Source organism: Mytilus galloprovincialis, chromosome 11 (genome assembly GCF_965363235.1).
Source record: "Mytilus galloprovincialis chromosome 11, xbMytGall1.hap1.1, whole genome shotgun sequence".
Classification (NCBI taxonomy): domain Eukaryota; kingdom Metazoa; phylum Mollusca; class Bivalvia; order Mytilida; family Mytilidae; genus Mytilus; species Mytilus galloprovincialis.
Genome location: NC_134848.1, coordinates 57,771,094 through 57,782,079, shown reverse-complemented (window position 1 = coordinate 57,782,079; position 10,986 = coordinate 57,771,094). Strand labels below are relative to the sequence as shown.

The window sequence follows — 10,986 nt, the reverse complement described above, 5'->3', positions numbered from 1 at the left end:
GTTTTGATTGAAGTATAAATGCTACATAAACATGTTTTCGATATTCAGATGTACAATGATGTAACAAGCTTTAAAAGTATACAAAATTTCATCCTTTTGTTTTTATGTAATTTTAAATTTCTTAACTAAATGAGACTTGCTATATCTTTCCCCCTATTTTTCACTCTCATTTTTTTGGGCCAGCATATTTTGCTTTTTCTTTTGTTTTATTACAAATTCAAAGGTTTAATTGAAAACAATATTACTTTCATTGATATCATTTTATTTTCTCACTGCAATTAAAATGCAGTTGGATATTTCTTTACAACTGAGTAACTAGTAGGAATATGTGTGACGTCATTTTCATATGATTTATGATAACATAAAATGTGTATGAAGACGTTTGTACCGTAGTATTATCTAAGTTTGTTCGTCCTTTTGTTTTTCTGTCATGGCATCGTCATTTTTTCTTCGACTTCTTAGTTTTGTATATCTTCCGTTAAAAAATAATAACATCATTTATTTAGTTCAGGAACAATCAGACGAATTTCATAAATACTGAGTCCTCAACAAAAGGTGTTTAGTTTCAAATTGTATGCAGCGTTGATGGTTCCGAAGAAAAATCGAAACGATGACTTTTTAATAAACAATTCCGTTATTTACCTGACTAATGTGCCTTTTTTAAACTAAATTGGAAGTAGTGTTTTACAGCTAATTAATTTAGTAGGTAAATGGAATAGACTGGTTCCCTGTCCTGTATCTGTTTGATTCTAGTGGAACAGTCTAGTAAATGGAATTTTGCTTCTTCCCCTGCTGTTTTCAAAGTTCGTTTTAATGTTTTGTGACCTGTTTGTCTATCCGTCTTTTTTCTTCTTCTTCTAGTCATAGTGCTGTCTGTTTCTATTTGGGTTTTTAATGCCCCTTTAACACAAGTATCTTACCCCCTTTTTATCATATATCTTCATATCTTACTGTGAGTGAACTGAATTTGTTGTTATATATTATTTTATAGGAGTGGTAATTGAAAATACATTTACAACACCGAAGACTGATTTCAAGAATTTTTATCGAGTCCCTGATTATTTGCAGTATGTTGTTGATATCAACAAATATGGCCTTGATTTAAGTGGAATTACGACACTAACAGTTGAGGTCAAGGCGTGTCATGCTGTTAAAATTGTTATGTCGAATTCAGACGAAGGAGACTCATCAAAGCCCATGTATAATATTTTTATTTGTGGCGGTCAAAATCGAAGGTCAGGTTTTCAAAGACGGAATGACGATTCACTTACACCGGATAGCGAGTTTAACGTCGCATACGACACTCTTGACCTTTGTTCATGTGATGAATATCGACCGTTTTGGGTTAGTGCCACAAACGGAGATCTAATGATAGGAAAAGGACTTATCGTTGGTATTAATGTCATAGCTGAGTGGACCGACCCATATCCTTTTATGGTAAGAAGCATAGGATTATTCACAAATCAACAAATTATAGGAGAATGGAAGGTACAGATGGAAGGTAAATTGTTTTCCTTTTCTTAATTTCTTAGTCGCTTCAATTCCAGCGTTGTTGTTTGTGAGATATCTAAGCAAAATGACTATATAAGTGATTTGACTACAGGAAGTGTATTTTTGTGAGTAAGAAAATATCCCCATTTCAATAAAAGACGTTTTTAAATCTGTATACGTTAAACAAAAGTTCAAATTTTCAATGTTCTCTTCTGTAAAATTTAAAATACAAATTGATTATAAATACACTCTCCAAATTTCAACTAAATTGCCATATAATCAAGATATATATATTTCAAAATCAATAATTGTATGCAATAAATAATAAAAATAGTATACCAATGTTTCAAGTAACAAAATGCTCCCGAAAACAATCTTTTTAGATTATTTTTTGGAGATAATAAAATCGTATTTTTAAGTCTATCTGTTAACTCCCATGTCCTACAAGGATAATTGATAAACTTTATCAGATGTTTCTTTATTTGGTAATTTCATGTTTTTAAAGGTAAAACGTAAAACTTAAGGTGAAACATGTAACACATGTAACAGGGAAGGATATTTGTTTGATAGTTGATATTGCATTTGATTAACACAAAATTTCGTGCAAATTAGGGGACCTGCTGTCATTGATTCACAGTTCATTTCATCTACTGAATAAGTCATTATCCCTCTATAGACATGTTGTAATGCAATTATCAGCAATTGTGCTATTTTAATGTTCTTTTTTGTCCAAGCCAGACCTAAATATAATTTAAAATTATTCAAACTAATCTTCCAATCTTTCCAGGAGAGATTTCCATCACGTTAAATACTTAGAAATTTTGAATAATTAACCAACTGCGAGCGGCTGCTTGAATATTGAATTATGAATATATTAACGATTATCAAACCGGCTGCGTATTAGCGGCAAAACCGATGAACGAGAACATTAGAAAAAGTCAATAGTAAAACAAAGCCTGTGACAGTACTGATCAAAAATTATTTCTAAACAACAATCGTACAACTTAAAGCTCATATTTGTTAAACTGTGTTATTGGACATATAAGTGCAAATAAACGATGTGTTATGTTCATTGTTAATCGAGAAAATTGCATTAGAAGCTTGTGAAATCTTTGCTTAATATCGATAACAAAATTGGGAAAAAAATTATGCACCTATAAAATCTAAAGATCTTTCATGTCACCAATTTTCGAAGTCGTCCAAATAGGCTTTAGAATGTTACTATTTACCAAAATATACATATTTTTCACATCTAAAGTTTTCGAGTACATCAGTCTGCTCTTGTCAAGTGAACTTTCAATATAAAAATATTGTCTTTATGTGAATATATTTATTTAACTGTTTTTCCAAAATTAAAGATAAGTATTTTTTATAAAATAGGTTATCCTTTAAAAGATTTTTACTAATTTTTTTTATACAATTTTCAACAAAATTGGGCTCAATTTTTGTGTATGTATTTGCTGTCTTCTCGATCTATTCACATTCAATGTTTACATCGGGATCACCTTACACATACAGTTATATACAACCTTTGATTTTTGATTCTCAAACAAATGTGAAATAAATAAAATTAACAAATATATTAACAAATTTGATGAGCTCTCTCATGATCGGTCGATCATTTATTTGAAAGTTTTTTTTAGGATAAAATATATCCCAGTATTTTGTATGGTAACGCCATATTATGCATTTCAAAACCAAATCTGTATCGAACTGGAACAGATATTATGCCTTTGTAATAACAAAGTATCCAGGGGAACTACTGTTAGGCGGAACAAATTATATACGTTGACACAGGGTTTGACATGCCCTTTTGGTAAGGGGTATTATGTTTTACTTCTCCAGATTGATTGATTGATTTTTAATGCCACTTTAAGTATTATTTCGTGGCGGTCTTTTTTTTATTGGTGGAGGTAGTCGGAATGCCAATAGAAACCATCGACCTTCTGTCATGAATAGAACCTATTTCATGCAAGATTAATAAATAAACTGTACCAGTGTAAGGGTCTTACATGTACAAAATCTTTGGTACAGTCTCAAAATTACTTTTGTAGGAAAATTGAATCAAGTGAATCTCTTAAAATGCGAAAGAATTTGTTTCATTTTCTAGATCTGTTATGAAAGCACAACCATTTGCTTCCAAATAAGGGGACGACCATGTTATATTCAAAAGTGGGTACAGGGAGTGGTAAGAACTGAAAATATAGCGCCAAGCGAAGCTAAACAATCATATGAATCATAAACAAACATGATATAAATATTTTATCAAAGGGGGGCGAATGCCCTTTACCCTCTTTCTAAATTCGCCACTGAATAAATGTTAATTCCTTCTAGAAAATGACATATGTTTGATGCAGACAACAGACTTGTGTCTTGTGATCAAATGTTGAATAATATCAGAAATATGCAATATCAAATTCAAGCAAGAAATAACCCGACAAAAAAAAAAGGCTTCGGATAAGTGGCTGTATGTATTTATTAGTTCAGGAGGTTATTTTAACAAAAGATCATACGGCAGTAAGATAATTAATTCAATCATAACGCATTAAAATATCCGAACATGTATTTGAATATGTTTTGCAGTTGTGAACAACCTTTACGATGGTAGTTTCTCCCGATGTACAACAGAATTTAAAACAGTCCTGGACATTTTATTCTCAAAGGAAAAAACGTCATTGTTGCAATGTGCTGCCCTGTGTGATAAACTACTCTCATGCATTGGATTCAACTATCATAATCAAAGGTAGGTTTTGTTTATCTTCATTGTCATTCCTCCAAATTATCTGAACAATTAAAAAAGAATACTGGTATTAGGTTCTTCAGACAGATATATCGCGTGCAATACCAAAATCCGAAACAGTGGTGACATAAACCACACTTCTTTACTTTGAAGAGAGCGGAGGATATGACCAGAAAGAAAACGCTGCATGGGGTTTGTGTAGATACATGAAACACGCCTTGAGTTTCCTGATAATATTGTGAATAGGAAGTAGTATACAGATGACAATTGGCTCTACTTCTGCCACTTGTATACTTTTGTTACATTTCCTCAGCCCAGCTATTGTGGGTTCTTTATTAATCGCCAGGTACATTTGTTGTTAATGGATATAGGTGAATGACTCATTTTAATGTTACATCAAAATACACATATGCTGACGGACTTTAAAATCGCAACAAACATTTTGGTGACTTATTTTTACCAATTCATGATTGGTCCTCATATACTACTATTCATGCTTACAATACTTCTTTCTGTTTAGAAAAATTGAATACCTGATTTACCTAAGATTAATGGACAAAAAAGATTATTGAAGTCGCACGAACTTCTGAAATTAACATTTGAAATCCATAAATGATTTTTTTTAAGTTTTTGTTTCTTCGTGAAACAATTCTCTCAATCCATACCCACACTTAAATCAGTTAACACATGTTGCTTTTCCATATTGCCGAGAAAGAGTAATGGAAATCTAAATCAAGACATAAGTATATTACAGGAAGAAATACGTGAACGTGCTGTTGATAGACAATTTCATGTCAGAAACTCCTCTCATTGTCCTTACATTAACGGTACTGGCAGACGGGATTTATTGATAACTTCCCATGAACAGATCAATATGAAATGACAACGCCAAGTCAATAAAATTTGATTCCGCAACGTCACTTGCGATACATGTTAACGGCCACAGCATCAACTGCTAAATAAGTCATCGAATGCCATGGCAGACAGATTGCCGCCATAAATGTTTCAAACATACTGAAATACCAAAGAATCTCTTGCATAAAAATATTTAAAGCCCTGAAGTTTAAACTGCATAGTTGACAAAAATACCGTAATGGATGGGACAGAGGCCAAATTCGATGGTACAAAACAGAACTACAAACATGCCCAACAGAACTGGTTTACCTTTATGTCAATCAATTGAGCGTTGGTTAGAGGAAGTCACTGCCTTCGACGGTGACATATCCTTAATTAGGGAAAAACCAGGATTTCAGTGCATACCACATGATTTGAACATAAAACATGACATAATCAATTACATGTTTTAACTTCAAACTTTTAGTATACAATGAAGTTATATGTATGAAATTTATGTTTAAGCATTTAATTTACAAGAATTGCATTTTGAGACACGAGAACTAAAAAGAATAATTTAGTGTTGCGTTTTTAATGTCCTTCAATATATTTAAAGGTGTGTATGTAGAATTTGTGAAAACTACAAATTGAAATAGCCACGAAAACACAATTTTTCTTAAATTGGTACCAGCGAAAATAAATAAATCCACATAATTAATATGAAAAAGTGACCTTTTTGACATATTCCACTGTCATCCAGGAAGGCCTTAATGGGGTTAACAGAAAAAAGATAAAGAAATTTTAAAAAACTTTAAAAAAAAATAGAAGTTGAGATTAATGAAATGCTTTATATAAAGAATAAAGAAAAATGAGCAAACATGATAGTAGTAATAAAGAATAGAGAAAAATGAGCAAACATTATAGTAGTAATAAAGAATAGAGAAAAATGAGCAAACATTATAGTAGTAATAAAGAATAGAGAAAAATAGGCAAACATTATAGTAGTAATCATGAATAGAGAAAAAATAGGCAAACATATAGTTGTCTCATTGGCAATCATACCTTATCTCCTTATTTTTTATAATGATAGTAGTAATAAAGAATAGAGAAAAAAGGCAAACATGATAATAGCAACAAAGAATAGAGAAATATTGGCTAAAATTGATGATATTAATAAAAAATAGAGAAAAATGGCATAAAAATTAAATAATACAGAAAAGAAGTAGACTTTCCCCACCCTGACCATCATAATGCATCTTGAAACACTAGATGATTTAAGTCGTTTATATCTAGAAAAATAGAGAAAAAAAAAACACACCAGTAAACTTATATTATTTTGATGTAAACACCCTTTAAAAATGTATCTACTAAAAACACGTCTGAATTTCAAATAAAAGAGGACGACACATCTATGTTAAATTGTGGAATATCCTTTACGTCATTTCAGTTTTGGAAGAAACGATTATGCAGGAAAATATCTTAAAGAAAGAGTTAAGACGTAAAGCTTAATTTTATAAAAAATACTACCTCAAGAGTATTTATGATTTAATTTATTTGTTTCAGCTGTGAACTAGTAGCATTAAGCCCAGGTGTTGTAACACAGATCCCAAAGAAACAAGAAGACGGTTGGGAATTTTATTCAAAATGTTACAGATACAAAGGTGCATGTCTTTGGTGTTACTTCTGATGGTGTTCGTCTTCATCTAAGAGTTTGGTGTTACTTCTGATGAATGGATATTACTTCATTCGATTATGTGTTACTTCTGTCGACTTGATGTCACTTCTAAATGATGAATGTTACTTTTGACGGGCTGGTGCTACTTCAGAAGACTGAATGTTTGACTTATTTCTTTTTTTTTTATTAAATGTTACTCCTGGTCTTGTGGTGTTACTTTTGTTGATTGGACCATTGAAGTTACAACTAAAATGTTCATTGAATGATGCATTTCTAACTATACCTAAAAAAAAATGGTGACAGTTTGATGACGTACACCTTATTTCAATATATAAATGTCTATTTGATATATTCCAAAATATAAAGACAGGTATCAGTAACATCATAGTTCCCCTTCTATAGGAGACTTCGTTGTCCAAGGGGTTTAAGTTGTCAAAGAGGGAAAAAAGCCCCACTGATAAATTTGATGTTGACAAAACTAACGTTAACGTACTTAATCATTTTTTGATTTTTACCCGACTTCTAGTCCATCGATTGATTGATTGGATTATTATTGTTTTCTGAGCGTTCAGTGGTCAATCATTCATCCTATTATGGACTAGAACAAGTTAACAGTGAATTGGTAGGAGATGTAATGTAGGTCAACCGGGATTAAAATGTTGGGATAGGGAAGACATATTGTAACCTTGCAATAGGCCACATACAGAATTCCTCGAAATGTTGCATTGGTTCTTTAACATGCATAGACCGTGGCACTAAAATAGAACTCACACAAAATTGAGCGACTGATTGATTTTTTTTTTAGGTGGCGAATATTTCAAGCATATTTAGAACGAAAACAAATTTACAATTAATACCAGACCTACGTTATTCAATATAGGTCGAACTGGATAAAGGGCGAGAAATGTTGACTGTAAATTAAAATTTAGGACAGTAGAAGAGGACATAAATCGCGCCTTGCAGGAGGTCACCTACGGACTCCTTAAAGAGTTGTTACAAGGGTTCGTTAGCTTGTTCAATCCTACACAAGGCTTTGAATTTCACGTCCCAATTCTGAACGGCTGTACCTGCGTATTATATATCCTGAACAACCGAATAGATCTCCTACTTAAGCAAGTGATTCATTACCGGACGAAAGAAGTTTGTTAAACATAATCATCTTTTAATCCAAGCTCCCTTTTAGCTGTAAAATAGAACGGTAGCTTCAACTTGTTCATTTACCAACGATACAACGCAATAGTTCAGACGACCCCGTTAAGACACTATCAATTATTGAAATTGATGTCGGAGAATAGAATTTTAACGACATGCAAAAACGGAGTAGATGCGAAAGGAGACAACACTTATATAATGAAAGGTTAACTTTAAATCACAAACCGATGACAATCGGGAAAGGATATCCGGATTAATTTTCCCCGAATCATTTTCCTAGTAAGACAAAATGAACAATCATTATATGGATTAAGAACTTCAGTTTGCATATGACCTTTAGGGAAGAGAGCTATATTGATTATTTATCAGAGCAGTGACACACAACACAGTTCGCTTCATATATTGTCAGTAGATTGTGAACACATAATGGAAGGGCGGATCCAGTATATTTGAAAGGGGGCGTAATTCCATAAATGTGAGGAAACACTGTCAAATCCAAGAGGATTACGTCCTCTACACCCCCTGGTTCTGCAATTGCAATGTGTAAATGTCCAAACTACTCCACATTTTGCTACTCACAAGTCTTCAGTACTTCCAATAACTTCAGAATTCTATCAGACACACCTCTTGACAGCCCAACTCCAAATTGAAATCAAAGGCAAGTCCACTCATCCACTCCAGATAATACCAGGAAATCTAAAGCAACATCAAATACCACAAACACAATACGCTTGGTAAATGTAAATTTTCAATCTATCAAAACTAAGCAAGGTCAACTGTACAATATGCTTGATAGTACCAAACAAGACATCATATTTGGAACTGAGACGTGGATCAATTCAAGCATAAAAGACAGCCAAATTTTTCCACCAGGATACAACATATACAGGAACGATCGGAACCTGAATGGTGGAGAGGTTCTAGTTGCAGTATGTGACAACTTGATCAGCTCACCAGTCACAGAATTACAAACAGATTATGAAATGGTATGGTGCAAACTAGAACTAGTAGGACATAATGCCATTTACCTAACATCCATTTACAATCCCAAAACATCCAATAAAGAGGTATATAAGCAATTTGACATCAGTATGAGTAGAGCTACAAATGGGAAGAATGCATTCATCATTGCATCCTGAGATTTCAATCTACCTGGATGGGACTGGAAAATTAATCAACTAAAACCAAGAACCCAGAATGTCAACATCCACCACAAATTTACAGACATTCTAGATGACCATGGGCTAACTCAAAGAGTGAATGAACCAACGAGAGGAACTAACACCTTAAATCTGTTTACTAGTATAACAAATTACCCAGGTAGAAGAACAGAAATGATACCTGGCCTGTCCGACCATGACATTGTCTATACTGAAGGTGACAAAATACCAGCAAAATTACAACAAACAAAGAAGGATCTTCCTTAAACGAAAAAGGCAAAATGGCAAAATGTGAAAGACTCCCTTCACAGTATAAAATCCACAGCAAATTCACTTTATGATAACAAATCCTCGTGAATGACATCTGGAACCTATTTGTAACATCACTAGAAAATAGCGTTAATAACAATATACCAACCAAGACTGCTCGTACAAAGGATGGTTGCCTATGAATAACAACAGACTTGAGAGAAGACTTATAAGAAAAAGGGTCAGAGCTTATAAAAGGAAGGAAAAATCATAAAACCGATAAAAGAGACACTGCTTTATACAAAGATCTAAAGAGCAAAACCCAGAGAAATAAGAAAGGCATATTGGAGGTATATCGAAGACATTGTAACACCTAGTAGTGTGTCGGATAGAGGTACTGACTGCATCAATGATTCTGGACGTACATTAAGCATAAACGGTCAGATGGGAGTAGTATACTAAGTACCACCTCTTAAATCACCAGGTCTACTACACGAAGACTCAACTGACAAAGCCAACATCTTAAATGCACAGTTCCAGGAATCATTTTCAAGTAAAAATAACCTCAACAATACAGAATTTAAGGAAAGATGCAACATGTCTGGCCAACACCCCACAGCACCTGATATTACCCACAAGAAGGAGTAAAGAAACTACTGAATGGTTTAAATCCCCATAAAACTGTGGGCCCAGATAACATCTCCCCTATGATTCTTAAAGAACTAGTCAATGAATGCTCCTATACTCCAACTTGTCTTTAAAAGATCATATGACACAGGAGTGGTACCAACATTATGGAAAACAGCAAACGTTTGCCCAGTATTTAAAAAAGGGAAAAAGTTTGAACCAATCAACTACAAACCAATATCGTCAGCAGCAACCATTTGATTTTCTGGGGGGGGGGGGGGGGGAAAGTTTGTTTCCAGTTTTTGGAGAACAAAATAAACTGTTTTTGATTCTGAGAAAAAAAAATTGTTTGTTTCACCCTCAGCTGCCACTATATGTAATGCTAAGATTGAAGGAAAAAAATTGTTTTCGACTTGTCGCGCAAAAAAAACCATAGCCCCCCCAGAAAATCAAATGGTTGCTGCCTAACCTGTTGGAGCACATAGTCACCAGCCATAGCATGTGTCATGCAGATAACAACAACATCCTGTATGATCTCCAACATGGATTTCGGAGAAATCATCATGTGAAACCCAGCTGATAGAATTTATCGGCGACATCACCAAAAACCTTGATAATGGCAAAAAAACTGGCTGCCTAATCATGGACTTTTCGAAGGCATTTGACAAGGTCAGCCATAGTATACTCACACACAAGATTCAACACTATGGAATAACAGTAAAAACAAACAACTGGATTAAAAGCTTCCTCTATGAGAGAACCCAGCGAGTACTTATAAAAGGAGAAACATCCGACTCCATCGATGTAGAGTCTGGGGTACCACAATGATCTGTGCTAGGACCCAGCCTCTTCCTCTTCTATATCAACGACATGCCAGAAAACATCAAATCGACCGTGAGGCTCTTTGCATATGACACCATTGCATACATAACAGTAACATCAGATGGTAATACCCCCCCCCCCCAAAAAAAAAGAAAAAAAAAAAAAGATTTAGACAAGTTGGCTCTCTAGGAAGAAAAATGGATGATATAAAATCCATCAAGATAAATGTCAGGTAC

The 10,986-nt window shown here is 33.6% G+C and overlaps 1 long non-coding RNA gene across 1 annotated transcript; it reads left to right on the top strand.

The window, feature by feature from the left end:
• Window positions 1-1,269: 1,269 nt before the first annotated feature.
• LOC143051263 (uncharacterized) lies at window positions 1,270-6,974 on the top strand. Its single transcript, XR_012970676.1, has 3 exons — window positions 1,270-1,501; window positions 4,075-4,234; window positions 6,629-6,974. It is a non-coding gene; the product is annotated as an uncharacterized LOC143051263 (long non-coding RNA).
• The last annotated feature ends 4,012 nt before the right edge of the window (window positions 6,975-10,986 follow it).